Raw genomic sequence first — 27,905 nt, forward strand, 5'->3', positions numbered from 1 at the left:
ACAATATTTTGGAACAGTGTATCCTTCAACGTTGACTAAACCAAGAACCATACATAGGAGTTTCCTCCTGCGAGGTCTGGCGGATATTACCTTTCACCCACTCCAGACGTCTTTGGAGTATTATGGGAAAAAAGGGGTCTGAGTGAAAAAGCACGACTGAGTTACTCTAAATGTCTTACGTTAGTTTTATCGCCTTATCCAAACACGTTGGGCGCCATGTAGTGTAGTTCCTATTATCCCAATAGGCTCTGCGCATTGGAATAATACCTTCAATAGTATAGGCCTAGACCAGACGTTAACTAGGTCTACTACTGTCGATATTAGACTTAAAGTTTTGGGTTTGCCAGCTAGCTCAGAGTTCACTAGAAACTTTCTCGAATAGGCAAGGAGGAGTTGAACCTCCCTGGATAGACAAGAAGGGATTTAGTTTCTGACAACCATAGAACATGACAACTTTGCTCTCCCCTAATCAAGAGTGTATCTCTAGAGTCGTGTGAAAACAAAAGACGACTTATTTTACTCAGTCAGTACGTGCATTCTTAGTCTCACCAGATTGTAGAGAAAAGGAAGAGACGGGCGTGTTCAATAAAAGATGTTATTTATTGATCAGTCTCTTTTCTCATACAAGAGAAATGGATCGATATTATTGCAATACTTATGGTTAAGTAAAGTGCATACATTAAAAGCAGAAGTATAAAATAATACTGTAAAAACATTGATATGGTTTCTAAGCCATATGAAGGTTTAAAATGAATTAAAATAGATACATACACATATACATTTGACTAATCGTACTCAACTGATGTTTCTAGCTACGCCTACCCCGTGTACCTGACCTAAGCCTAATACGTGGGCGGGAATAGAAAGTTACAGTTTAAGTTAAGTTTGTTTTGCCAAGTGACTGACTAAAGAAATCTCTGCGAGGGGTTATTCAGTTCTGTACCTGGAATCTAGGATGAATGAGGGATGGTATCTCTCGTCTCTGGTCTCGATATTCCAGGCTGCCTGCGAGGGCTACCCGGAAGCGCCGGAGCTGGATTTCTCGGCAGGAGAAAGCAGCGTCTCGTTCTCAGCGCGTCAGGAAAGGCGGGGCTGCGCCAGCGGGGTCTGCTCTGCTCTGGGCTTCGGCAAGTCTGGCTGCTCCGATCTCGTCACCACCGCGTGTGTTTGCATAGGGCAATATCGGTAATATTTATACCTTTAAGGTGCCGAGATTGACGTAAGGATGGACATAGATACGTCAATAAGGATGTCATACGACTTGGTCGTTAGCACATTCTTTTGCTGAAGTTCTCGATGAAATCAAAACAATGACCGCAGGGTTTTTCCCAGGTCTGTCATAGGTTTGATTTGTTTTGAGAACTCCGTATGCCTTATCAGGGGCTGGAGGAATATCGCTTGTCTAATTAGATGGCAAGCGTTATGACCTAATCAGATAACACGTTCCTGTGCCGTAGTGTGGCTTAATCAGATAACGGTTTCTGCATCATGGGGGTTTTCTGCATCACGGGATGGCTGCTAGTTAACTTGTTAACCAGAATAGGGTCAGGAATAGGGGGATCGATACAGAACCTATAGGAATACATCACAAAGGCTTCGGACATAGAAGAAGTTTTTTTAACCACTTTGAACAAGTATATAAGGAGGATTTGTTTCCTCAGGATGCCTCAATTCAAGCCTGGTTGGAGAAATATACAGCTCGAAGGCTTGAGGATGAAGCAGCTAAAAACTTAGATGGCAAGATAGATCTGAGGGAAGTAGTTGCTGCAGTCAATGTAAGCAAGAAGGGTAAGGCTCCAGGCCCTGATGGGCTGCCAGCAGAGCTCTATAAAGTTTTGTCCCCAGTTATTGCCCCAATACTCTGCAAACTGTTTTCTTCTATCTATGACGAGGGAGGGCATATCCCAGTGTCTTGGAATGAAGCAACTGTGACGTTAATTCTTAAACCATCTAAACCTAGGACACTATGCGAATCTTACAGGCCGGTCTCTCTGCTGAATCTCGATTATAAAATCTTTGCCGGGATTTTAGCAGAGAGACTGAATGGGGTTGCGGATAGATTGGTGCATGGGGATCAGAAGGGGTTTGTCAGAGGTCGATCTATTCAGAATCTGATCCAAACATTAGTGGGAGCTATTGACACAGCATCTATATACAAATTGCCCTTGGCTATTATCACGCTTGATGCCGCTAAGGCTTTTGACCGCGACAATTGGGTCTATTTAAGCAGAGCATTAGAAAAGTGTAATCTGGGAAAAAGGTTTTGTAGAGCCATATCTTCGATATATCAGCACCCCACAGCCTGAATATTGATGAACGGGAATTTATCGGCTCCTATTTGTATTAAGAGAAGGGACAAGGCAGGGATGTCCTCTTTCTCCCATGCTTTTTAATTTATACATTGAGTCCCTGGCGGAGAAGATTAGGCAAGATACGAGCATTGTGCCTTTTAAATTCAGAAATTGGATTAAAAAAGTGTCATTATATGCCGACGATATGATGATATACACGTCGGATCCAATACGGGCAATCCCGTCAATATATACTGCAGCAACTCAGTTTGGACAGCTTTCTGGATATCAGATTAACCAGCCTAAAACAGAATGTATGCTCTGGAATGTGGAAGTCCGGCTCCCTATAGTAAAACAGGGGATAAGATATTTAGGAGTTCAAATCACCCAGGACATCGCAAATTTAACGGACAGAAATCTAGATAAAGTGAACAAAGAAATTACTGAGTCATTAAAGGGATGGTCTCTGCTTCCTCTTACACTAATTGGAAGAGTTAACATTATTAAGATGATGCTTCTTCCTAAATTGATTTTTTTGTTTCAGAATATACCCCTAACTTTTAATGAAGCGAAACTCAGACAAATTCAGGCAAAATTTAACTCCTTTGTTTGGGCTTCAAAGGGAATTAGGATTTCATGGAGGAAACTGAGCAGGAAAAAAAGTAAAGGAGGCTTGTGTGCCCCGGACATGAAGATCTATGCATGGACTCTTTTACTTAAAGCAGGGATTTTGCTTTTTAACAGCCCAGACAGATCAGAAATAGGCATAATGTTTAAGGAAATGCTGGAAGGAATTCAAGGGGGATCAAGTGGCTTCCTATATAAATATGGGGACCCACGTTTCTTTAAAAAAGTGCGATTGAAGATGCTGAGAGACATGGCTCTTACTTGGGCCAGGGTAAGGAAGGCCCTGAAACTTACATATTATACAGCTAAATCTCCTATATGGGATTCTCCCGGCTCCCCGGAATGGACTAAAGACAGTCTCGCAAAGCCATTGGTAGATGCAGGTATTAGGCATTGGTATCAGCTAATGCCTGAAGGATCGTTGATATCTTGGGAAGAGATTTCTAATGAGACTAATAATAGCCCATCTAAGTTCAAATACTTCCAAATAAGGAGCTGGAGTCAGGCTGTAGGTTCACAAGTAGGAACAACCAGCATTTTAGAAGATTTACTTCAAGGGAAGAGCAGGAAGATAAAGACAGCAACCCTTTATTGGGCCATTTTAGAAGCAGAAGACGGTGATTTTACCTTGCCAGCTCATCTGTGGGGAGAACAGGTTACAGACGTCGATTTGGAGAAGTTATGGCAAGTATCTTTTGACATACTACATACTACAGTTTCTCCCGCCAATTTAAAACGCAATCCCTTTTTTTCTCTTCACAGAGTTTATTGGTCCCCTGCTAAGCTTGCTAAATTTTCGAAGAACAGTGGGGCATATTACCAAGCAATAGCGATAATTATCGCTATTGCTTGGTTAGAGACAAAAATTTACCGCTGAGCTGCGGCGATTTTTATCGCAGATAAACCTTGGTATTACCAAGGTTTATCGCAAATGCGATAAAAAACAGCCGCAATGCATGAATATCGCTGAAAAGTCAGCGATATTCATGCATTACCGAGCTAATGCTCTTAGCCATGTTATCCACCTCCCATTGGATAACATGGCTAAGAACTGCTCAGGGCAGGTGTTAGCTTTTGGAGATATTTGCGCTTAGCGCGAATATCTCCAAAAGTTGGTAATAGGAGATAGCGATGTTAGCGACTGTTTCCAGTCGCTAACATCTTGGCACGCCCACTTTGCATGTCATTAGTGATAAATATCACTGACATGCAAAGTGGGGCCCAAGATGGTCGCTATCTCCTACTAGCTGTCGCTAACTGGTGTTAGCGACAGCTAGGTAATAGGGAGATAATTTTATCTCCGCTTTCTTGGCTTTTAAAGCCAAAAAAGCGGAGATAAACCCCCTTGATAATATGCCCCAGTATTCCTTGTTGCCCAAAATGTAAGATGGAAAAGGCAGATGATATTCATATGTTTTTAACATGTCCGGTCTTGCATAATTACTGGTGTGCGGTATCTGAAGGTATGGGAAGTATGTTGAAGTTAAACATACAGGTTAGTACTTTACTTATATTTTTGGGTGTTTCTCTGAATTTTGAATTATTCTCTCGAGATGTCAACAAGTTGATGTTTTATTTAATTATCCTAGCTCGAAGAGAAATCTGTAAATGGTGTATAAAAGATACCGCACCAACATATCTAAACTGGATTAATTCAATTAAATATACCCTAAAATAGGAGGAGGAGCTTAGCGCGCACCCAAGAAGGTCGCGTGAGCTCAGAGCTCCCTGACCTTCGCCACCTCCATCGACTATCCTGCAACTAATCCTGATTTGGACGACGGGCTTTTGTGGTCGAGAACCTGCTGATCACTTATCCATTTGCGAATTTCGATTTGGTCTCCAGGAACCGAAGATATGGATTTTTGAATATTTGCGGCCTGCTCCATGGCACTGCCCCGGGCTTGCCTACTCTGCCAGCCGGGTAGTAATTGAATAACAACGGCCTGCGTAACCTCCCTTGCCCGGTCTTCTACTTTCGGTTTCGATTCTGACGATCCTACGTCATTGACCTTGCCTTGGTCGCCCTGGTTGCTTGCTTCACTCAACTATTCGCAACATCACTTGGAGAACCGGACTTTCTTGCTCTTTGCCTAGTGATTGGTCTTCACTTTATTCTCTGAGCTTCTGCGGGCACATCGAGTGTAGCCATTTTCACTGGGTCTCAGAATACCCTCCGGGGCACACAACCTAAGATGGCCACCAAGCCTGAAGCAGAGAGGCGCAAGACCAGACCGGCAGCTCGAGGAGGTTCTGTCCAATCCAACGTCATGGACCGATATACCCTCACTAAGAGCTCTCCGAGCGGAATGGCTAAACCCCCGGCCGGCGTTGAGGACGAATCCCTGCTGGGTGATGACCCGTCGTTGAAAGACGTCATGTGCGCCATTGCTGGGATAAAGGCCGCGATGGGACAACAGTATGAGGCCCTAACCCACAAGCTGGACACTGTTGCCATAGATGTCAATCTAATCAGGGCGGATCTTGCAAAAACCAACGACAAGGTCAAGTCTCTCGACCTGAAGACTACTAGTCTTATCACCGACGTCTCTGACCTACAAACGGAGGTCGGTAATCTGAGATCCGCCCGTGACTATCTCTCCCGTCGCTTGGACGATTTTGAGGGCCGAGCACGACGGAACAACGTCCAACTGGTCGGTGTCCCGGAGAAGACGGAATCGTCAGCTGTGGACCTACTGGTGGAGGACCTTGTCCTAAATCATTTAGCGCCCAAGGGCCTGAGCAAGTTTTTTGCAGTAGAACGGGCCCAGCGTGTCCCGGGTGGCCCGCCCAAGCTGGGTGCCTCTCCGCGCCCCATCGTTGCGCGGATTTTCAACTTTCGTGACAGGGATGTGATACTGCAGGCTTCCCGCACATCAGGCCCCACGGAATATGAGAACGCTGCGGTCAGCTTTTGCCCGGACTTCACCCAACAAGTCCAGAAGCAGCGGCTGGGATTTCAAGGAGTGAAGAAGAGACTGAGAGACAGGGACATGAAATATGCCATGCTTTTCCCGGCTCGATTGCGTATCGTCCACAACGATAGAACATTTTTCTTTGACCATCCTGAAGCGGCTAATGACTGGTTGGACTCGCTGCCTACGGGACGAGGGCGATTTGAACAATCGGAATCTTCCGGTGGAGCGGAGGGCGGCCCGACGGAGCAGGAATAGGGAGCGACATCGGCGCCCGGACCAACGTTTTGACTTTCGGCAGTGGTTCGATGCTATACTGATAATGATTGCTACTCCATTGTCTTACTGGGGTGTGGGTGAGGGGAGGGTGAGACTTCCTCCTCTGGGGTTCTTTTCGTAGATTAGTTGTATGTTAGGGCGACAGGCACGCTGCGAGTTGGGGTGGCTTTTGAGTCTAACGCAGGGGTGCGGGGTGGGGGGTATGATGTTGTTCTGGGGGGTTGAGAAGTTCAGGGATGTGTTTCTTTGTTTTTTTCAAGGCATAATGCTGATGATCTTCTGTGTTGTGGTGTCGCGGCTGGTGTGGGGGGAGACTTGGGGTGGATTCTGGGATGGGGGTAGGGGACTACGGATACTGTGTTGGAACGTAAATGGTCTGGGAGACAGAATTATACGGGGAGTGGTCTTGCAGTTACTGAGACGCTTGTCCCCTGATGTGGTTTTGCTTCAGGAAACGCACTTGCTGGGTAATACGTGCCACGCCATGAATAGGCGTGGCTATCGTCTCATTGCACACTCAGGTTTCACTTCTGGCTCCAGAGGGGTGGGCATTCTAATCCGGACCTCCCTCCCCCTCGCTGTTGACGACATTATACTTGATGATAGAGGGCGGTACGCCGCCATTGTGGGGCGTTGGGAGGGTAGGGTGGTTACATTATTTTCTGTTTACATACCCCCAGGTCTTCAAACTACGACCTATGCAGATCTGGGAAGAGTGATTCTGGGAGTCCCCGAGGGTTTGCTTGTAGTTGGGGGAGACTTTAATTCAGTAGTATCTGGGATGTGTGATCGTTACCCTCCCCGAGTTCTCGCTAAGTTCCAATCCTGGCTTGGGGACTTCATGGAGGCGCTGACTGATTGTTGGCGCTTACATCATCCTGGGCAACAACAGTATACCTTTCACTCTGGGGCCCACGGCAGCCTTTCGAGATTGGATTATGTTTTGATGCCCTCCTCCCAGACTTCCCGTATAGGGGAGGTGAAACATCTTGCCAGGGGTATTTCGGATCATTCCCCACTGTGGTTGGTTGTGAACGCACATGGGGGATCGGAGGGTCGAGTGGCCCCGATCAACCCATGCTACCTCCGTGATCCTAAGATTAGAGCGGAACTACTTAAGACAATTGATCAATACTTTGCCGAAAATGTGGGGTCAGTATCCTCTTCTGTCTCCTTGTGGGAGGCGTACAAAACTGTAATTCGGGGGCAGGCCCTCTCGTCGATTGGCAATGTTAAGAGATGTAGACGAGAGGAGGTTGTTCGTCTTGAGACTGAAATTACCGTTCTTGAGGGAGAGTTTGATGCTGGGGTCTCCCCTGAGAGGCTTCATCTGTTGGACCTAAAACAACATGAGTACAGAGCTCTGGTGACTGATGCAGCGAAGGAGATGAGTCGTGAACAGCAGGGACGTCTGTATGATGTGGGAGATAAGGCTGGGAAGTTGCTTGCTTGGTTGGATAGGAGAGAATGCGCGAGTCGAGTGGTTCCTGTTATAGTAGACGCGAATGATGAAAGTATCACGGACCCTGCTGGGATTGTTGAGAGGTTCGCCGATTATTTTCGGGTAGTGTACTCCCCTGTGCCCGATAGACCGGAGCAGGACTCCCACATGCTTTTACGCGATATCTCGCTACCATGCTTGTCTGATTCTGAGCGGGACCTGCCGGAAGCTCCGCCTACGGCGGATGAAGTTGCGACCGCTATCCGTTCGATCCGCTCCGGGAAGGCCTCGGGCCCTAATGGACTCCCTATAGAACTCTACAAGCTCCGTCCGGATGTGCTGGCACCATATATGCGATCTATGTTTTTGGAATCACTGGCGGAAGGGTTTCTTCCTCCTGACCAGAGATTGGCTTCCATAGTGGTTATTCATAAAAATGTGAATCGTACAGGCGTATTTCCCTAATAAATGCTGAACCCAAGATCCTGGTCAAAGTTCTTGCTAATCGTCTGGTGGCTGTTATAGGCGATCTGGTTCATCCGGACCAGTCCGGATTTATACCACATCGCAATACGGCACTTAATCTTCGGCGCTTGCATGGAGTCCTCGCGCGAGCGGGGACATTGAGAGAGTCGGCCATCTTGGCGTCTTTGGACGCCACCATGGCGTTTGACACGATTGAATGGCCCTATATTTGGGCGGTCCTTTCCAAATTCGGGTTTGGGCCCACCTTTATCCGTTGGGTTCGATTGCTTTATGCTGATCCCTTAGCCCAGGTAGTGGTGAATGGACGTGTCTCGGCCTCCTTTGCTCTCGGTAGAGGTACGCGCCAGGGCTGTCCTCTGTCCCCACTCTTGTTTGCCCTTGCTTTAGAGCCACTGGCGGCTTGGTTGCGATGGGAACCATCCATGAAGGGCATTCGATGGTCTCCGGAATTTGAAGACCGTGTATCTCTGTATGCAGATGATATCCTTTTGTACCTCACATCGCCCCGAAAGTCGTTAATCGTCCTTTTCGACGTTTTGACTTCTTTCCGTAAAAATTCCGGCTTAGTTATAAATTGGTCTAAATCTTGCGTTTATGTTCTCTCCGGTGATACTCCTCTCCTGCCCCGTGATTGTCCTATTCCGGTGGTACTAGATGGTTTCAAATATCTGGGAATCTTTGTCACCTTGGACCGCACACTTCGGTATGAGCGCAATCTGCTGCCCCCTCTCAGACGCCTTCGGGCAGATGTCGGGACTTGGAGCAGACTCCCCCTTTCTCCCTTGGGACGAGCTGCGTTGTTTAAGATGATGCCGCTCCCCCGATTCCTTTATGCGCTTCAAAACACGCTTGATGTAGTGCCAGCGGAATATTTTCGTGAGATTGAGAGTCTACAGCGGCAATTGCTATGGGGGGGCCATCCTCGCATCGCCCTCTCGAAGCTTACACTCCCTTGGTACGATGGCGGTATCGCTCTCCCGGACATTCGTCGCTATTACTGGGCCTCTCAATTGGGGGCCATCAACCATGGCACCTACACTCCCCCACTAAACCCGGCTTTTGCGATGGACAGATGGTTGCTACCCGGTGGGGACTACAATAGGGCTCTATATGCGACATCAGCTGGCGAAACTCTTACGGGCCCCACCAAAACAGCAGTGCAGGTGTGGCGTAGAGCTACGGCGGCCACGGGATGGGCCGACAGGCCGACCCGGGCTACCCCACTATATGCTTCGGATAAACTGGGCTCCCTTTGGCAATCGAAGGGATTTGATCGGTGGGACATGATCGGGATCAGTAGGGTAGATGACGTATGGATCAAGGGCAGGGTCAAGACGTTTGAGGAATTGAAAGTTGAGTATTGGCTGAATGATAAGGAATTCTTCAGATATGCGCAAGTCCGGCATGCGGTCTTGTCTGTTTTTCCACTAGGCTCGGACGTGCCGGAGGCATCCCCGCTCGAGGATCGGATTCTGGATGGTCACGTTCCTGATAGCACAATCTCGCTAATTGATAAAAAGTTGATCAATACCAGGACTGATCTACTAGATAGTCTTCGAGGGTTGTGGACCAGAGATGGTCTAGAACTCGATGATGAGGACTGGCAGTCCGCTATTTCTTCCCCGAAGGAAGTGGCTATCCCGGCACGTCTTCGGTTCCTCCAACTGAAAATTTTGCATAGGGTGTATGTGACTGGCCCACGTCTGGTTCGAATGGGATTTTCGATGGATGGATTGTGCAGGCGCGGATGCGGTATGGTGGCTACGTTCCTTCATATTATCTGGGAATGCCCTGCTGTGATACGTTATTGGAACCACGTGCATGAAGTAATGAGTGAGGTCACGGGAGTGCGATTAATACCTGAAGCGCGAAGATGCTTGTTAAATGTCTGGGAGCCGAATTACTACAATCAAGCGCAGCTCCGCTGGGCGACCTTGGGCAACATGGTAGCCAAGCGTGATATTGCCCAATTGTGGGGCGCTCAGAAGCCTCCGACACTTCTGGGGTGGACACAAAACATGGATTGGTGCATGTTTCGAGAAAAAACTGTGTATGTTTCCCGTGGCAGACCAGGCAAGTGGGGGAAAGTGTGGACCCAATGGAACGCATACCGTGGAGATATATGTACTCCCCCAATGTCGGAATTTGATGCTGATTTGTTTTCCTCCCAACCTGACGTTTCCTCCGCAGGAATATAGTTGTTTTGTATATATTTTGGTCTCCTTTCCCCCCCACTCTCCCCCCCCCAATTATTGATTGCACTACTGCTTGATTCCTCTATGTACCCCCCCCCACGGACCACGTGATGACACGTTTTAATGTACTGCCTTGTTTTGTATTGTTCTTTTGTTTTCTTGTTTTAAAATCAATAAAAAGTTTAAAAAAAATATATATATATATACCCTAAAATTAGATAGCATAAACTGGAAGAGTAAAAAACATTTTTGGATCCCGTGTATTTCCTGGCTAGATAAACTTTGAGAACAAGGTCCAATGATTATGCCTTTTTGTGGATAGAAATACCCTAAGATCAGTTCCACGGTGGTCAGTTAGATGAACTGAATTGATTATTATGTCAGCTGGGTATCTACAAAAAGTGCTTCCAATAAGATCATCGAGGTTTGTAAGTTCTCTTGGGAACAATAGCCATCAGTGCATGGTAATGGCTGAACGAACTTCGAGAATATCTTAGGCGTATGAGGACTAAACAAAAAAACAAAAAAAACAAAAAAAACAGATTGGTAAATGTTAATCTTGCAGGAACCATTTTGTTTGGCAGAGCTTGGTGTTGCTAGCAGGTTACAAGTGCACTTATTAAAACACATTGTACGTGGCTTGCAGAGAGGCATGTATGAAGGTGTGGGGGCAATATTAAAGGGCACAGCACACCCTGGTTGGTAGTTACAGGCAAAGACCCCAAGCTGTCTTTCACACCTTTATTCATATTTTTGGGCCACACACGGCCAGAGGGTGAGGTAAACTACATCCGGTTTGTGGGTTAAGGGTATAGTGGCCAGGTGGCTCACTACATAGTATATGGTCAGCCATGTATGTTAGGGTTATTGTGCTTCTGTGCGGTCGCTCACGTTACTCAAAGCAGTTCTATAAAATATGTGATGCAAGGAGGCACCGATAGCACCCTCGATGAACTTTCCCAAACAAAAAGTTGATGCTGAGCGAAACGCAAAATGCCTTTGCATCTCGTAGTATCAAACAGGGCAACTTTATCACAGGTGGCGCCCACTGTGACAATCTTTTATGCCGTCACCCCAATGACCTCCTTTCTCCATGGATTCCCTCACGACCACCCTCCAAAAGTACCTCTTATTTCTCCATAGCCCCTTTCTCATGTGAATTTAATTTACTCATACCAGTGTAGGCTGTCAGAGCAATTTGCATCACACACGATATACAGAGAAAATTAATCATACGTGTGTAAATCAGTCTATAGAAAATGTTACATATGACAAAGAGGATTAAAAGGTGTAGGAATTATGTCATCCATATTAGTAGGAAATATATTTTACAAATGTTTTGTCTGGAGAAGCACAAACATGATTTAAAACGTACCACAGTGGTTCAGGTTTGGTTTACTAATAAGAATTCATTTCTACCCAATTACATCTTTTTAGCAACATTAGGATAATGAAACACTGGGGAAAATTCTTAACTTTCTAACCTACACCCTGCATTTTGCATGCAGCTCTAGGTTGCCAATTCATAGGTCACTGTGCTATATTAGGATTGTAACATATGAACTGCAAATAACAAAAGGATCTCTGTGACAAAAGCAGTAACCTAATGAACTTTCCACATAAAATACAGTTCGGTGATCTGTGTGGTATACATTCTTTGCAGCAAGCATATACACCCTCTGCACTACTTTAGGTTGAGTCAAAACGTAACTAGACAAAAGATCTCTCTCCAGCAGGAAAACTAATCACCAGAGTTATCTTGATAATGTTATTATTTTGTTGAAAACTGCTAGACACACAAGGAACTCTGCAGCAGGTGCTTTTAAACCTATAAGCTAATTCTACACAGAGCGCACCCTGCCCCCCATGGCCTGCCCCCCTCGAACTCCACGCCAGTTGCCGCAGCATTGGTCACACCATCCTAAAGCCAGTCCTAGTGTCAAACCCCAGATAAAGAATGTAAAGGCAACACAAAGCAGGGGAGAGGGCAGCACAAACACCCTTAACATTTCCTGCAAATTCAGATCTACGAAAGTAGCACAACCTGACTTTACAAGAACCAAAAGATATCAGGTGCAAACAACTGGCATGCAGAATACTGCATGATATTTCCACACTAACCAAATATAATTGCCTTAAAATTATACATCTTATGCTACTTTCACTTGGGCTGCTGCTATCGCATAGATGTTTGTATTGGAGGCTGTACCACAAATACAATGTTATGCAAGACCCCTCTGTCTCACCTTAGCACTGTGTGCAATGCTTAGTCTCATGATAAAACAGACTTTTTTTCACAAGCTCTTTTCATGCAGTACTTCAAGTAACCCTGGGCTATAATTTGTTACTTTCAGTATCAGCTTGGCAACCTTTGCCTTATAAACCAACAGCAATTCAGCTCCATCTTAAGCATAGCACCTGCAGGGTATGCCTTGAAATCTCAGACAAAGACTTTCAAGAAGCCTGTAAGGTATATGAACAAATGTTAGGACTACTAAATCTTTTTTATGGCCTCTACACCTCAGTCTCATTCATACAAATATTTGAGGACATCTGAGAGGTAGCTCGAGAGGAAAAACAGGGGATTTTCGTTTTCTCATTAACTTGGATTGGAGAGGAGGAACTGGTAGTTGGGAGAAAACTAAAACAGCATAATTCTTCTTGGATAACCATTTTTGAGTCTCTGACCTAAATTGAGACTATTGACATCTATGTGACCAAAGAGGTCTTGCTGAATCTCTCAGGTGGCTGGAAGCACTCATTTTCAGATTTTGCCTGAGGCAGTGCACATGCGCTGTCAGCAAATTCTATTGCTAACAAAAAAAATTGACATAGCCAATAGATCTCACATAGTCAAAACTTGTTGGCTTTGCCAATGCTTGTTCTCTTCCTGGGTCGCGGTTTTTACGAGAATTGAAGATCCCCACACTTTAGTGCATTTGCTAACAATGCTTACGGTAGGTAAGGCATATAACATGTCATATGAGCTGTCAGCGCTTGACTACTGACCATTGTCATCTTCATCTGATGGTTCTGGGTGCGGCTACCCTCATGAGCCACCCTGCAGGTTTTGGGTTTCCAAAGTTTTTGGCATTCAGTGCCAGTAAAGTGAGGAAAAACAGTGCACATCTACACTGGCTGCAGATCCAGGGCGCCCCGGGCAGGCTTCCTTAACCAATGGGCTTAGCTCCAATGAGTGCTGTTAAACGGGCTGCACCTGGAGGTTGATGTGACAGTAGCCATGAAAAGGAAAGAAGATTGCTGTTCTGGATTTGTTTTCCCATTGTCATGACAAAAGTCGAGGGGTGACTTTAAAAGCAGATTTCTTAAGCAGTATCATGGACAAGGATGATGGACTACCGACAAAGACAAAGGAGACTGTAGAACAGAATATTTATGGTTTATGTGGGTAATGTAAGCAATTTTTCTTTTTTTTGTAAAAAGCAATTTTTCTTTAAGGACTTGTCTAGGGAAGTTCAACGAAGGATTGGTCTTTACAATTATTGGATGCATTTAATATGTGGGGAAGGTTATTCTTGTCTCTCTAAGATTAATGGTGTGGTTCAGTTAGCTGAAAGTAACTTTGTTTTTCAATCAATCAATCAATCAATACACTTGTAGAGCGTGCTACTCACCCGTGAGGGTCTCAAGGCGCTGGGGGGAGGGGGGGGGAGGTTTTAGAGACATGTATTAAATATGACTAAGCCAAGGTTTGACAATGTTTACAATGTTAGCTTATGTGAGAACAGGGATATTTATGCTAAAGGGGGAAGCATTAATTCTTCATCTAATGTTTTTTTGGTTGACACACATATTAAACTTTTTGGTTTTATCGCTATTTACAGTGTATAGAAACGTGGACTTAGGTGGTGTGACGTTGCATGAGGAGTTTGGGTGTGAGACTGGGGAAATGGTATTGTATTCCCTACTGTGTATTATGGTTGCACATACTGATTGAGTGGATTCTTGTGTGCAAAGACAGAGAGGGAAGTACCCTATCTCAAGATGTGGTGTGTGGTATTGCCAGCAGGTGATTATGTGCCAGATAGAGTTTAGTGTGCAGCTGGGGGGATGAGCAGTACCCCTGTTGCTGGTGGTGAAAAATTAGGAGAAAGTAGTATCCTGTTGTGCCAGAATGGATGGAGGAGTACTCAGTGGTATGTGAAATTTGAGAAGATTAGTACTCTGTGGCGTGAGGATGTATGGGGAAATACACCACAGTGTGAGAACGTGGAGAAGAGTAAATACCTCTCACGTGAGATTACATTAGGGAGTACCCTGTGGTGTGTGAAAGTGGAGAAAAGTAGTAACCTGTCATGAGAGAAAACATGGGGAAGTATAAAGTAAGTCTGCTGAGTACCTGTGGAGAATGATTTAGCAGCATTGTTGCGTAAGCAGTTTAAAATAATCGAATGCTGTTGTGTCGAAGCTCATTTCTTTTTTTTCACCCTAAGAACAATACCCATCTAGCGATATTACGCCTCTCATTATTATCACTTTTCTATGTTTATGACTACTTAATCCACGTCCTGCTGTGCCCCATGATTGCTGCCAAGTGGCTGTGGTAATTTGTCAACAACATGTCGGGTTTTTGTTTTTGAAACTCTGGCCCACTGGTCTTGCACTCGTATGTACACTAAAATACATGTTTTCCTTGCCCATTCCAGAAAGTCTCAGACATATGGAAGCCTCGAAGAAAAGCACCACTTCTTTACTCTCATCTACTGACAAATCCTGTTCTCACCCACTACTCTTGCACATGAAACCTGCCCACGCCGACTTCTGGTGAAAATGTATAGGTTCTTTATGCTGTCTCTGACTGTTCTCTAGGCAGTCTGCCCTCTATTAAGCTCCTATAAGTACAAAGGTGAGCCTGAGGGTGGATGTGAGAAACACTTTAGAAAACGCCAGAGAGCTTGATGATTTGCATTGGAGTGAGGTGCACAGTGGAGATTTCGAGTTAGACCTGCATTGTAGTATCTGGTTTACACTGTGAAATATAGAGGACATTGCAAAGGTGTTGCTTTTATTTTGTTCAGACATCATCCTTTTACTTAGCCCGGTTTGTAAATGCTGAATCCTTGAGTAGGAACCTTGCCAATAATTCCGCTACAAAGCGCCCAATTGTGCTTGCAAAACAGAGTTCCTCTCATCGTGGCCTCACTCTGCTCTGCATCATGAGAATCAACAACATGCTTCCATCATTTCTGTTTGGATAGAAAAAATGCCGTAGCTAAGGGTATTTGTGAAGCTGCAACACAGCACACACGGGTGGAATGATTAATGTCCTTGTGAAGCTGCAACACGGCACATATTGGTCGAATGATTAATGTCTTTGTGCAGATGCCACATCTTACTCGAGGTGTGACCACCTTTGCTCGAAGTGTATTTTCCGAAAGCGGCGGCTCCTCCGCTAAGGCGGGGGAGCGTTGCCCCACTGCTCTTTGAGCAGTGCAAAAAAGGAAAAATAAAATGATAACATGATGCTATTATCATTTTATTTTTCAGTGCGGACTCGGAGCCAGGTTAGGGCAGGGCAAGGCTGGGCTGTCATAGCAGGGAGAGAAAGAAATATGTGCTGCACATGTCAGTTTGGCCGGCCGTCTTGGGCCTGCCAAACAGACATGCGCACTTAGCATTTCTCCAACCGGCTGTGTTGCACAACTGGGTGGAGAGCAGTCTTAGGCTTCCAGGCCCTGTCTGAGCAGGCAAACAGGCCTCTCAGACCAATCACAATGGTGCTTTCATGCTGGTGACATTAGCGTTGTGAATCGCTTAGGAGAGTATGGGAGCCTGTGTACTTCTGTTCCTTGCTGCTGGAAAGAGTAGAGCACGGAGGAGAGGCAGCAGCCGTTCACAGGTAAGTCCTCTTTTTTTTACCCCCCCACCCTGCCTCACCAATGCTGTTTTGCAGCTGCCACCACTGATCTTGCAAGCAGATCTGTAGCTTCTTATGTAGGGACAAAATAAAACTTCAGGCATAGACAGCTTCAGTGTGCGTCACTATTTCAACCCCTAGGCCATGAGGTGAAACTTGCTTTTGTGTCTATTAAACAACTGAAGCAATTTCTGTGACCGAGCGAGTGGGAAGGATGGATGGAGGTTGCTTGAACATCACAATGGTTACAGTTCTGCAGCTGCTAAAATAATATTTATAATCTAATTATACAGCAGCTGGGTAGGCTTCAAACTCCTGTTGCCGCAGTTAGAAACATGTCAGCTAACCCTCATGATCCTCTCCAGCAGCTTACTTGTGAGCAGCTGCACAAACAAGACCAAGACCTCAGGGTTTTGAGAGTGTTGTGGTGTTGAGGAGTGATGAGTATTAAAATTGAGGCTGCCCTCTTTGAAAGCAGCACCTTCAAGGTAACTCTTTAAATGAGCAACAAATATTAAGGTATTTAAGTTATGTAGAATCTGTATATGCAACACAAAATAGAGAAAATAAATCTTGGAGGTGTCCTAGAGTGTGTTCACAGCTTTAAAAGAGAAGTCCAGTTTCACATCTAAGCTCCAGTTTAACTTCAACAAGCAATATGACCAGGAGATTTCTAGTGGGATCATGATCAACCTACATCTGCGACTGCCTTTCCACTTTCGAAAATGACAATCGAGATGCCATGGTTCAGTATGTAGCTAGCTAGCTTTCCATTGGCCGGCCAACTTGTCAAAAGGAATGATAATCTAAATGCCAACTCTTGACCACTACTTTCATCCTCTATCTTTTATCCACCTATAAATATGTAGGGATCAAATATGAATGAAAGCCCTTAACTTATCCTCCTTACTTTATGGGAATGTGCATATGTACATTTTTGGTTCATCTATTGGCCATTACGCATATAATATAGCAGATCGCATATTATTTGAACCTCTGTTGCTCCATGGCTGTATATTGCCCATTCCTGTGGGTTACTCTTTTGCGCACATGGGTTGTCAGGGATCCGACACCTATTTGTGGATCTTTGTTCGTGGAAGGATGGAGTACTTCGGGTCTTGACTGTTCTGGTCTGTGACCACTGATATTATCCACATTGCTGCTGCAGGGAACATTCAAGTAGGAAAGTGCCCTCCTGAAGGAATCCCATTGGAGGAAAAATCCAGAGGGCAAAAAACCTCCAAGGCAGTTGGAATCCAGGAAGAGAAGAACTAGGAGGATCTAAACAGAAAGTGGAGCTGGAATCAGACAGAGCAATCGTAATAGGACAAAATGTTAGTTGGAAAAACACCAATAGAAGCAGTAGCAATGCTCTCTAGGACAGGAGCACGAAGCTTTGCTACACAATGACTAAGCTGGGCAGACTTTCTTCTATAGGGCAAGAAACTCAGGGAGTCATGAGGAATCCATTTTGGATTGGGGATAGGGACTGGAACAATAGTCTGAGGTGGGCTTTATAGAACCCCAGGATCCCACCTAGGGAACCTGGGAAAAGAAAACATGATGCAATAGAGGTGCAAAGACAGAAGAAACGGCGAACCTAAACAGGAGCATGGACAGATCCTTCCATGATCATTCCCTAGGTGGGTACCCTTTCCAAAGAATCAAAATTGAAGTTTGTTATGGAACATGCAGGAGTCACAAATCTTGTGCACTTCATACTCTGGTTCTTGGTTAACTAACACAGGAGGAGGAAGAGTGAAAAGACAGTGAAAAGGATCTGCCAAGTAGGGTTTCAACTGGGGTGAGTTGTTGAACTGAATTTTCGTAGTGCCTACAATCCTCCATTTTGTGTTGCCATGCTCTCGGCAACTTGGTGAAGAATTGCTTTTCATGTCCCTGCTGAAGCTTGCTCAACCTTCCTTCGTCCTTGTGGTCGAGCCAATTCCGAGAAGCTGCCTGTGTGCCTCACCCCCCAGTTGTGCCAGGACTCAGCCACATCCTTTCCATTGTTGGTAACTCAATCTGTCACGACCAGCTGCCCTGTGACCACATCAACTGATAGAGGAAGCACAAGGCTGTGCCCTGTGACCACACCAACTGATAGAGGAAGCACGAGGCTGTGCACTGTGACCACACCAACTAATAGAGGAAGCACAAGGCTGTGCCCCATGACCACACCAGTTGGGCAAGGAAGCACAGGCTGTGGACATTGTGCAATCAGAGAACAGATGTCCCCTGACCACGATTGCACCACAAGACTGACGAAGAACTTGTCAGAAAGAGGAACTTATCAAAACGTGAAACTGTGTATTGTACAAATGGGCGTGACTAGCGCTATAAATATGTGTAAGCTGTGGAGTAAAGCAGCAGTCTCCGTAGAATTGTCTTTGTACCATTCTTGGACCTCTGTCCTTAGCTCGAGCTAATAAATTACTTGCTTCCCTCCACGGCTGGTTGTCCTGGTCTCTTTGGTAATGTATGATTGATGCAAGAAGGACCCGTAGATTCAAGGCGTTTCCCTGCGCCACTGGCTTTGACACTCCCAGTGTCGGGTCTCCAAAAAGCCGGTTCTACAATTTGTCGCCCAACGTGGGGCGTCTTCGGTGGTCGTCATCGAGCCTGGTGGTTGTGAGGAGTCCGTGATCGAACGCTAAGGGAGGCGCGCCACTGCATTGGCTGAAAATTGTCATTGTGGACCCAAGGTCTCCGATTGCGTGACTACTCCCTCCAGTGGGCTACCCGACTGCAGCCCCGACTGACACCCCAATTCTGGTTCCTAGTCTTTGGAGATCGAGATCCTTGTGACACCTGCCGTGCGACGGAAGATTGATGGTCAGGTAAGAGTGGGAGTGGCCCACTTCTTTGGTGAATTGGTATCTTTGTTTTTGGTATTTTGATTCGACTTTTGCAAAAGCCGAAGCCGAAGGGTAAGTACAGTTCTAGGCTGTAACAATTAGATTTCGCCCTTTGACGTTTGAAACCAGGATACACGTCTAGAGATGCCTGGGTTTAGTAAGTTCCGGAAATTGTGCTGTTGTTATTGTTCGCAGGACTCCGCATTGGAGGAATCTTGTCCGATTCCCCCTTTGGGGACCCTTAATCATGAAGTTTATGCTAAACATGGTGTAGGCCCGATTATGTTTTGCTCACTTTGGCATAACTACACGAAAGGTAATGCCGAGTTACAATGGCCCATATACGGTAGTTTTGAAACTTATGTGCTAGATAATTTAGAAGAAAAATTGTTTCAGAGAAAAGCTAGACCTGCAATGTTTGATTCTTTTCGGGTTTGGCGGAAGGAGTCCAAGCAAAAAGAAATCAAACTCAAAAAGAATGAAGCTAAAATAATGCGTATGAATATGATCCAGAAAGCCCAGACTCATGATAATCAGAAAATAGAAGATATAGTAACACGTGACAGATTGCACCGAATCCAGATAGATGGATGTTATATTACAAAGAAGGTTCCCGAAAAGGCCCGGGACAAGGAAGATGACCCTCTTATGTCTTCTATGTTGAGCACCCCTCCGCCCTATACCCCCGCCATATACCCGGCCATTGACCCTGTACAATTGCCTCTTGCCAATGCTCCAGTTGTTGCCCCTGCCCATGCCCTGGTTTGCCCGAATCCTCAGCCATCTGTTCCCGACGCCCGACTATTCAGGACACTGTATCCATGCAAGTACACCCTTCCTTTCTCCCTGTTGCACCTTCCACCAATTCCATGTCTGCCCATTCAACTCCTGCCACGACTAACCCTCTCCCTGTTGGCAATTATCTGACACCTTCCCCTAGTGCAGGAATGTTAGCGAATGCGTGGTCAGTAGTCCGTGATTATATCCCTTATGTATCTCCACCTAGGCCACCCACTCCCAGACGACGCACTCTTCGTAGACTGGTAGGGGATACTCAAGAACAACTAACTATGAGCCAACAGGCCCATAGGTGGATGGAGAATAACGCTATATACACTGCCCAGGATATATGGATGACGATGGATCAGTGGACACGCATCCAACAGATTGATAACTTTTGTGAAATGTGCGACATACTAATCCAAATGTGGGAAGATTTTAAAGAGTCAGGTCCACCCCCGGGTCTGTCTGAGCTTCGCCAGAGGGTTAAAAATGGGGACATACAGGGCCCAGCACTATTATGTGACCTAATCACACTAGTGGCCTACAGAGACTCCTTGTCTGGTGTTGCGCTAAATAAAGGTTTTCCCATGAGGGAGGTACAGCCCGTTTGGAGGGACCGTGTTGTTGGCACGGATGGCCAACCTGAAATACCGGCAGGTTTTAGACAAATGTGGGTCCATGTCCCTTAGAAAAGGTCTGACGTTCTCCAACTTAAAAGCCAATTGCCTGACCCGCGTAAAAATCCTGCAGGTTACTACAAAGAATTAACCCAGACACTCCAATCTAGCGTAATGACCTTAGCAGACATAGACATGTTAATGGGGCAAGTAGTACCGACTGAGGTATGGTCAAAAATACGCCATACTGATCAGGCAGAATTTGGCCATACATGGAAAGATCTTGAGGAAGCTGACAGAGCTCAAACTGGTTGGGGGAAGCCTGACCCCATGATTCTAGCCCTTTCAGTCCAGATACTTACTGCCATGAAGAAGATATTGACACCTCACCATATTAATTGGGATCGATTAGCAGCTTGCAAACAAAAGAAAGACAAAAGTGTATCTGACTTTTTCACACAATTTGAGAGCACCTTCACAGACTATAGTGGACAGGACATGACTTCGGAGGGGGGACAGCGACTGTTTGTAGATAAATTTGTGTCCTATTATGAGAATAGGGAAAATAAAGAGCGAGACAAAACAGCCAAAAAGACTAAAGACTTAAAAACTAAGGTTTTGCTACAACGAGCATACCCGACCCCGACCCAAAACAGAGATAACCCCAAGTTTCATCAAATAGTTCAGAGACCTGCCAATGTGACTCCTCGCCCGCCGCTGGGACCTAACCAGTGTGCTTATTGTCGCCAGGAGGGTCATTGGTGTTAGGAATTAGGTTTAGTCCCTTTTCAGTGACCATGACTGTTATCACATGACCTACCAGTTTAGGATAAAGGTCAGTCCTACCTTCCTGTCAGTGCTTGTTATTGCTAAATGTTTGGGTTCCTGATTGCTGTTCTCTGGTTCCTGTGTTTGTTGGAGCTTTACAGACTATTCTCACGGGCTCGTGAGCTTTGTAAATCCCTTTCTGGAAGTCGAGTTTTTGGGCTCCTGATCCCCTTTCCTTCCCTTACTTTCCTTGTGCAGTTAGTTAGTGTCTCTTTTCCCTGTTTTTTGTCTTGTTCCGGTACTTACGTTTTTGTCCCTGTTCATTGTGGGCTGGGGGTTTTGGGGGCTCCTGGTTTCCCTCCCGTCTGGAGACCTTGTCCATTCCTCTTTTCGGGGCAGTAGGTGTGGAGTCGTGGTGTTTTTTCCCGCATTTGGTTTCGTTTGCGCGGCTCCTCGTTGCACCGCTCCATCTCGTTTTGCGCGGAAGTGACGTTTTGGGTCATTCCGCGATCAGGTCCCGATCCCGAGTGCCGGTATAGCCGGCTGGTAACCGCACTCTCCCTTTTGTATATAGTGAGTGCTGGTGTTTTACAGACATACGGAAATGGGTAGGGGTTTTTTGTTCATACCACCAAAATAGGTATGTTTTTCCCCTAAAACCAAAACGCAACGTGAGACACCCTACAAGTCCTTGTTATTTGCTGGGAACCAAGAGACGTTATCTTGGTCCTGTATTTCTTCATGAAGCCAAACCTTTACCCTCAACTGGTGAGTGCAAGGGGATTGTTTTAGTAGGTCATGGTCACTGGTATAGGGGTTTCTGGGTGAGGTATATGACGTTGTGAATTGTGTTTTCATTGTTTGTCCAGGTGCAGAAGCGTGGAGAAGGGAGCAGTGAACTCTTCATTCTACAGGGGTGGAAGGCTGGGTGTCTTCTCATAATCCACCCCCTTTCTTGGTTCATAGGGACACTCACTGTTGTCATTCTGTGAGTGACCTGTGGGTCGGGGAAGTGGATTGGAACATACCTCGTTCCTGCAGTGTGTGGGCTGAGTGGAATCTAACAATTGGCGCGATCAGTGTCCCTCGTTTGCCCGAAACAACTCTGCCTCTACAGACCGTTTCACCGGCCAACGTCCCCAGAGAGGACAAGGGCGAGACGGACCTAGGCCACAGATGCAAGACAAGCGAACACTTATGCGAGAGAATAGATTTGATACCGCTAACAATGGAAGCCGTAATTACTTTACTAAGGATTACAAGCCTGAAGAGGGAACGGGATTTCTGTCCCGCTAGGATTGCCAAAGACAAGAGAAGGGACCCGTACCTATTTCTGCTGACCAGAAGGGACCGTATGTCCATGTTACAACATTGGGCTCCACGGAGAAATTTTTGGTCGACACTGGTGCAACAAAAAGTTCTATTGCTAGTTCTAAAGTCCCTGGGGCCCCCTTGTCTGGCACAAATAATATTTCTGTGGGATTCTCTGGTACCCCAGTATTCAGCCCCGTTTCGCAGCCACTGGAACTAACGATAGGACCCTACACAGTTGACTCCCCTTTAGTCTTGACTTCCACATGTGATGAAAACTTGTTGGGTTTAGATCTACTAAAAAGATTGCATGCGACCATATACTGTTTGCCCGATGGGGTTTATATCACTATGGGTCCCCCTACCACTAATCCAGTATACCTAGCCGCCCCAAATCAAATACCCCGAGAGCTCCAGAATGTCCCTCCCAGCCTTTGGGCCCAAGATGATACTGATGTTGGCCTTTTGTAAATACCCCCATGTTCAGTTACCCTGAAAGAAACTGCTCTCCCTCCCCGACTCCCACAGTACAAAATACCCAAAGAAGGAGAAAGGGCATTGCTCCAGATCATGGTTGAGGAAACAAGAGGAAATGTGTGCAATAGCCCAATTCTGCCTGTCCTGAAACGCTCCGACCCTTCCAAGCCCCATGTTTATCGCTTCGTCATCGACTAACGGGAGATAAACAAAATAGTAGTTCCCTGTGGCCCCAGATATCACCACCCTACTTACTAAGGTTCCCCCGTCTGCATGTTTCTTCTCTGTCATAGACCTAAAGAACGCTTTTTTCAGCATACCAGTCAATGAACAGAGTAGAGATCTTTTTGGATTCTCATTGGCAGGACGAAGTTTTCGGTTCTGCAGAGCTCCACAAGGATATACAGAGAGCCCCTCGATTTACAGTTAGGCCCTCAAGGGCCAACTTGTTTCCCTGACCCTACCCCAAGGCACCGCATTACTTCAGTATGTTGATGATTTGCTGATAGCGGCAGACACAGAGGCATTATGTAAAGAAGCTACAATGAAGTTGCTCCTACACCTGGCACAGTTCAATCACAAGGTTTCCCTCTCCAAATTACAATATTGTCGACATGAGGTGACCTACTTAGGTCATCTCTTGTCGAAGGAGGGACGCCGCCTCACCCCTGAACAAATACAAACAATCAGCAAAATGCCCACACCAAAAACACAGAAAGAGGTACGTGCTTTTATTGGTATCACCTCCTACTGCCGCCAGTGGATACCCAATGTTTCTTTACTCATTAAACCTTTATTGAGCCTCACACTTAAAGACGTTCCACACCTACTCCCTTGGACAGACGAGTGCCAGCATGCATTTGAAGAACTGAAAGCAGCCTTGTGTTCGGCCCCAGTGCTAGGCACCCCAAGTTATCAGAAACCCTTCACTCTTTTTGTACACAAGCACAACGGTTGCGCATTGTCAGTATTAACACAGTATTTTGGTGACAAACAACACCCCTGTGCATATTTTTCTGCAGTAGTAGATCCCGTGGCCCGCGCACTTCCCAGTTGCTTGAGAGCAGCAGCTGCCATATCCATTCGCCAATCTGCTGGCCTGGTCTTAGATACCGCACTTACAGTCATGGTTCCTCACACAGTTGACACTTTGTTAAACAGAACGAAAACCCAACATCTCACTAGTGCATGTTTGTCCGGATATGAACTAACTCTCTTAGCAAGCCATATCACCATCCGCCGCTGCATCACACTGAATCCAGCCACATTGATACCTTTTGTTGATAGTGACACTAATTCAGATCCACATGATTGCGTCCTCCGGACGGAGGAAGAAACAAAAGGTCGTGTGGATTTAACTGACATACCCCTCATTGACACTAATGGTACCCTGTATGTGGATGGTTCTTGTTTTAAACTCCCTGATGGTAGCACGACTGCCGCCTACGCTATCACCACTTTACAGACAGTAGTGGAGAGTGAGAGAATACCTTACCAATTAGCACAAGCCGCTGAGTTGGCGGCACTAATAAGGGCGTGTGAACTTAGTGCAGAAATGGCCGTCAACATCTACACTGACAGCCAGTACGCTTTTGGCGTGGCCCATAACTTTGGGCGCCTTTGGGCGGAAAGAGGATTTTTCACTTTCCACGGTACTAAAATACAGCATGGTCATCTGGTCACCAGATTGTTAGACGCATTGACTCTCCCTTCAAAGGTAGCAGTGATCAAATGTAGTGCCCACAAGAAAGTGACCGATGACATAGGAAAGGGTAATGCATTCGCCGACCAGACTGCGAAAGATACAGCCAAAGATGTCTCGACCCGCATGTATGTAGCGGGCCCCTCAAACTGGGTGCCAGAGAAGGGAATGCATCATTGAAAATGTGAAAGAAATACAGAGGAAAAAGCCCTCTGGGAAGAACAAACAGGCCTGTTGAATGAAGACGGCTGTTGGACGGACCTATCTGAACAACAGAGATGGTTATTACCAGATGCCTATGTTTTACCAGTAGTTACTATGGCCCATGGCCCAGCCCACATTAGCGCAAAAGGTATCTGCAAATTACTAGCTCCAGTAAAACAAACACATCCCAAAATACGCTGAAAGATTAGTCAAAAATTGCATGATTTGTCTGATGCACAACCCAGGAAAAGGCACACCAACACCCGCAGGAAAGTTTGCACCTCCATCTCATCCTTTCAAAGTACTCCAGATAGACTATATACAGATGGAGAGGTGCAATAGTCTCCGATATGTCCTGGTGGTTGTGTGTGCCTTCAGTAAGTGGATTGAGGCCTACCCCCTGCAAGACAACACTGCCATAAGTACCGCAAAGATACTGTTGAAGGAGTTCTTTCCAAGATTTGGAATGCCCAGAATTATCAGGAGCGACAACGGAAGTCACTTCACAGGGGAGGTAATAAAAAAAGTCTGTGAAGGGAAGGGGATCAGACAAAAGTTCCACGCCACCAATCACCCCCAGTCAGCAGGTTAAGTTGAACGCCACAATGGTACTTTAAAATTGAAAATGGCAAAAATACAGGCTGACACCAGACTACCGTGGCCGGATGCCCTGCCCCTCGCTCTCCTATCAACCAGAGCCACGGCACATTCTCGTACAGGACTATCTCCGTACAAAATAGTGTTTGGTCGGCCAGCAAACGTTTGGGGAGTGCCACGCCCGAAAAAATACTCTGACATTGAATACCCGATGTTGATTGATTACTTGCATGAATTGACCACTAATTTACGTCTCATACATCGTCAGGTGCAAGATATCCTGCCACCCAGACCCGAGGGACCTGGTCACACCATCCTACCGGGTGACTGGACATGTGTCCGCAACTTCCAAAGAACTAAGAACTTGGAGCCAAGGTGGAAACCGCCCCAGCAAGTGTTGCTGGCAACGAGGTCTGCAGTGAAGGTGGCAGGAAGAAAAAACTGGGTCCACGGTGTGCACTGCAAGAAAGTGCCTCTACCACTGCCATAGGACCAGTGGGCCAAGAAAGGTCTGGGTGACAACGAATGCGAAAAAATCCCATGTTTTGCACCCTTCAGTGACGCCAACGTTTCCTGGGCTTCATCAGAACAAGAGGACGACGACATCCTGCAATCTGCCATCCCTCCGCACCTGAGGTTATGAGACACTGAACACACAGAACATTTGTTTACTGACCAAACAACACCTGGGTCCACCCGATACAACCTCCGACCCAGAAAGAAGGACTGAAGAGACGAGGGTCTCTGCCCTCTGCTTGACATGGTTGGACAATTCGCTGCAGGGCTGTGATACACCGGCGTAACTTTCTAGGCCGGAGCTGATACAGCGGACCGGAGCGTGTCAATAGGACTGACGGAATCACTGATCGGCGAAGCAACCACCAATCACAGGCAGCCCCTAGGGAAGACAATGTTTACAATGTTAGCTTATGTGAGAACAGGGATATTTATGCTAAAGGGGGAAGCATTAATTCTTCATCTAATGTTTTTTTGGTTGACACACATATTAAACTTTTTGGTTTTATCGCTATTTACAGTGTATAGAAACGTGGACTTAGGTGGTGTGACGTTGCATGAGGAGTTTGGGTGTGAGACTGGGGAAATGGTATTGTATTCCCTACTGTGTATTATGGTTGCACATACTGATTGAGTGGATTCTTGTGTGCAAAGACAGAGAGGGAAGTACCCTATCTCAAGATGTGGTGTGTGGTATTGCCAGCAGGTGATTATGTGCCAGATAGAGTTTAGTGTGCAGCTGGGGGGATGAGCAGTACCCCTGTTGCTGGTGGTGAAAAATTAGGAGAAAGTAGTATCCTGTTGTGCCAGAATGGATGGAGGAGTACTCAGTGGTATGTGAAATTCGAGAAGATTAGTACTCTGTGGCGTGAGGATGTATGGGGAAATACACCACAGTGTGAGAACGTGGAGAAGAGTAAATACCTCTCACGTGAGATTACATTAGGGAGTACCCTGTGGTGTGTGAAAGTGGAGAAAAGTAGTAACCTGTCATGAGAGAAAACATGGGGAAGTATAAAGTAAGTCTGCTGAGTACCTGTGGAGAATGATTTAGCAGCATTGTTGCGTAAGCAGTTTAAAATAATCGAATGCTGTTGTGTCGAAGCTCATTTCTTTTTTTTCACCCTAAGAACAATACCCATCTAGCGATATTACGCCTCTCATTATTATCACTTTTCTATGTTTATGACTACTTAATCCACGTCCTGCTGTGCCCCATGATTGCTGCCAAGTGGCTGTGGTAATTTGTCAACAACATGTCGGGTTTTTGTTTTTGAAACTCTGGCCCACTGGTCTTGCACTCGTATGTACACTAAAATACATGTTTTCCTTGCCCATTCCAGAAAGTCTCAGACATATGGAAGCCTCGAAGAAAAGCACCACTTCTTTACTCTCATCTACTGACAAATCCTGTTCTCACCCACTACTCTTGCACATGAAACCTGCCCACGCCGACTTCTGGTGAAAATGTATAGGTTCTTTATGCTGTCTCTGACTGTTCTCTAGGCAGTCTGCCCTCTATTAAGCTCCTATAAGTACAAAGGTGAGCCTGAGGGTGGATGTGAGAAACACTTTAGAAAACGCCAGAGAGCTTGATGATTTGCATTGGAGTGAGGTGCACAGTGGAGATTTCGAGTTAGACCTGCATTGTAGTATCTGGTTTACACTGTGAAATATAGAGGACATTGCAAAGGTGTTGCTTTTATTTTGTTCAGACATCATCCTTTTACTTAGCCCGGTTTGTAAATGCTGAATCCTTGAGTAGGAACCTTGCCAATAATTCCGCTACAAAGCGCCCAATTGTGCTTGCAAAACAGAGTTCCTCTCATCGTGGCCTCACTCTGCTCTGCATCATGAGAATCAACAACATGCTTCCATCATTTCTGTTTGGATAGAAAAAATGCCGTAGCTAAGGGTATTTGTGAAGCTGCAACACAGCACACACGGGTGGAATGATTAA

The sequence above is a fragment of the Lissotriton helveticus genome, chromosome 6, assembly GCF_964261635.1.
Source record: "Lissotriton helveticus chromosome 6, aLisHel1.1, whole genome shotgun sequence".
Classification (NCBI taxonomy): Eukaryota; Metazoa; Chordata; class Amphibia; order Caudata; family Salamandridae; genus Lissotriton; species Lissotriton helveticus.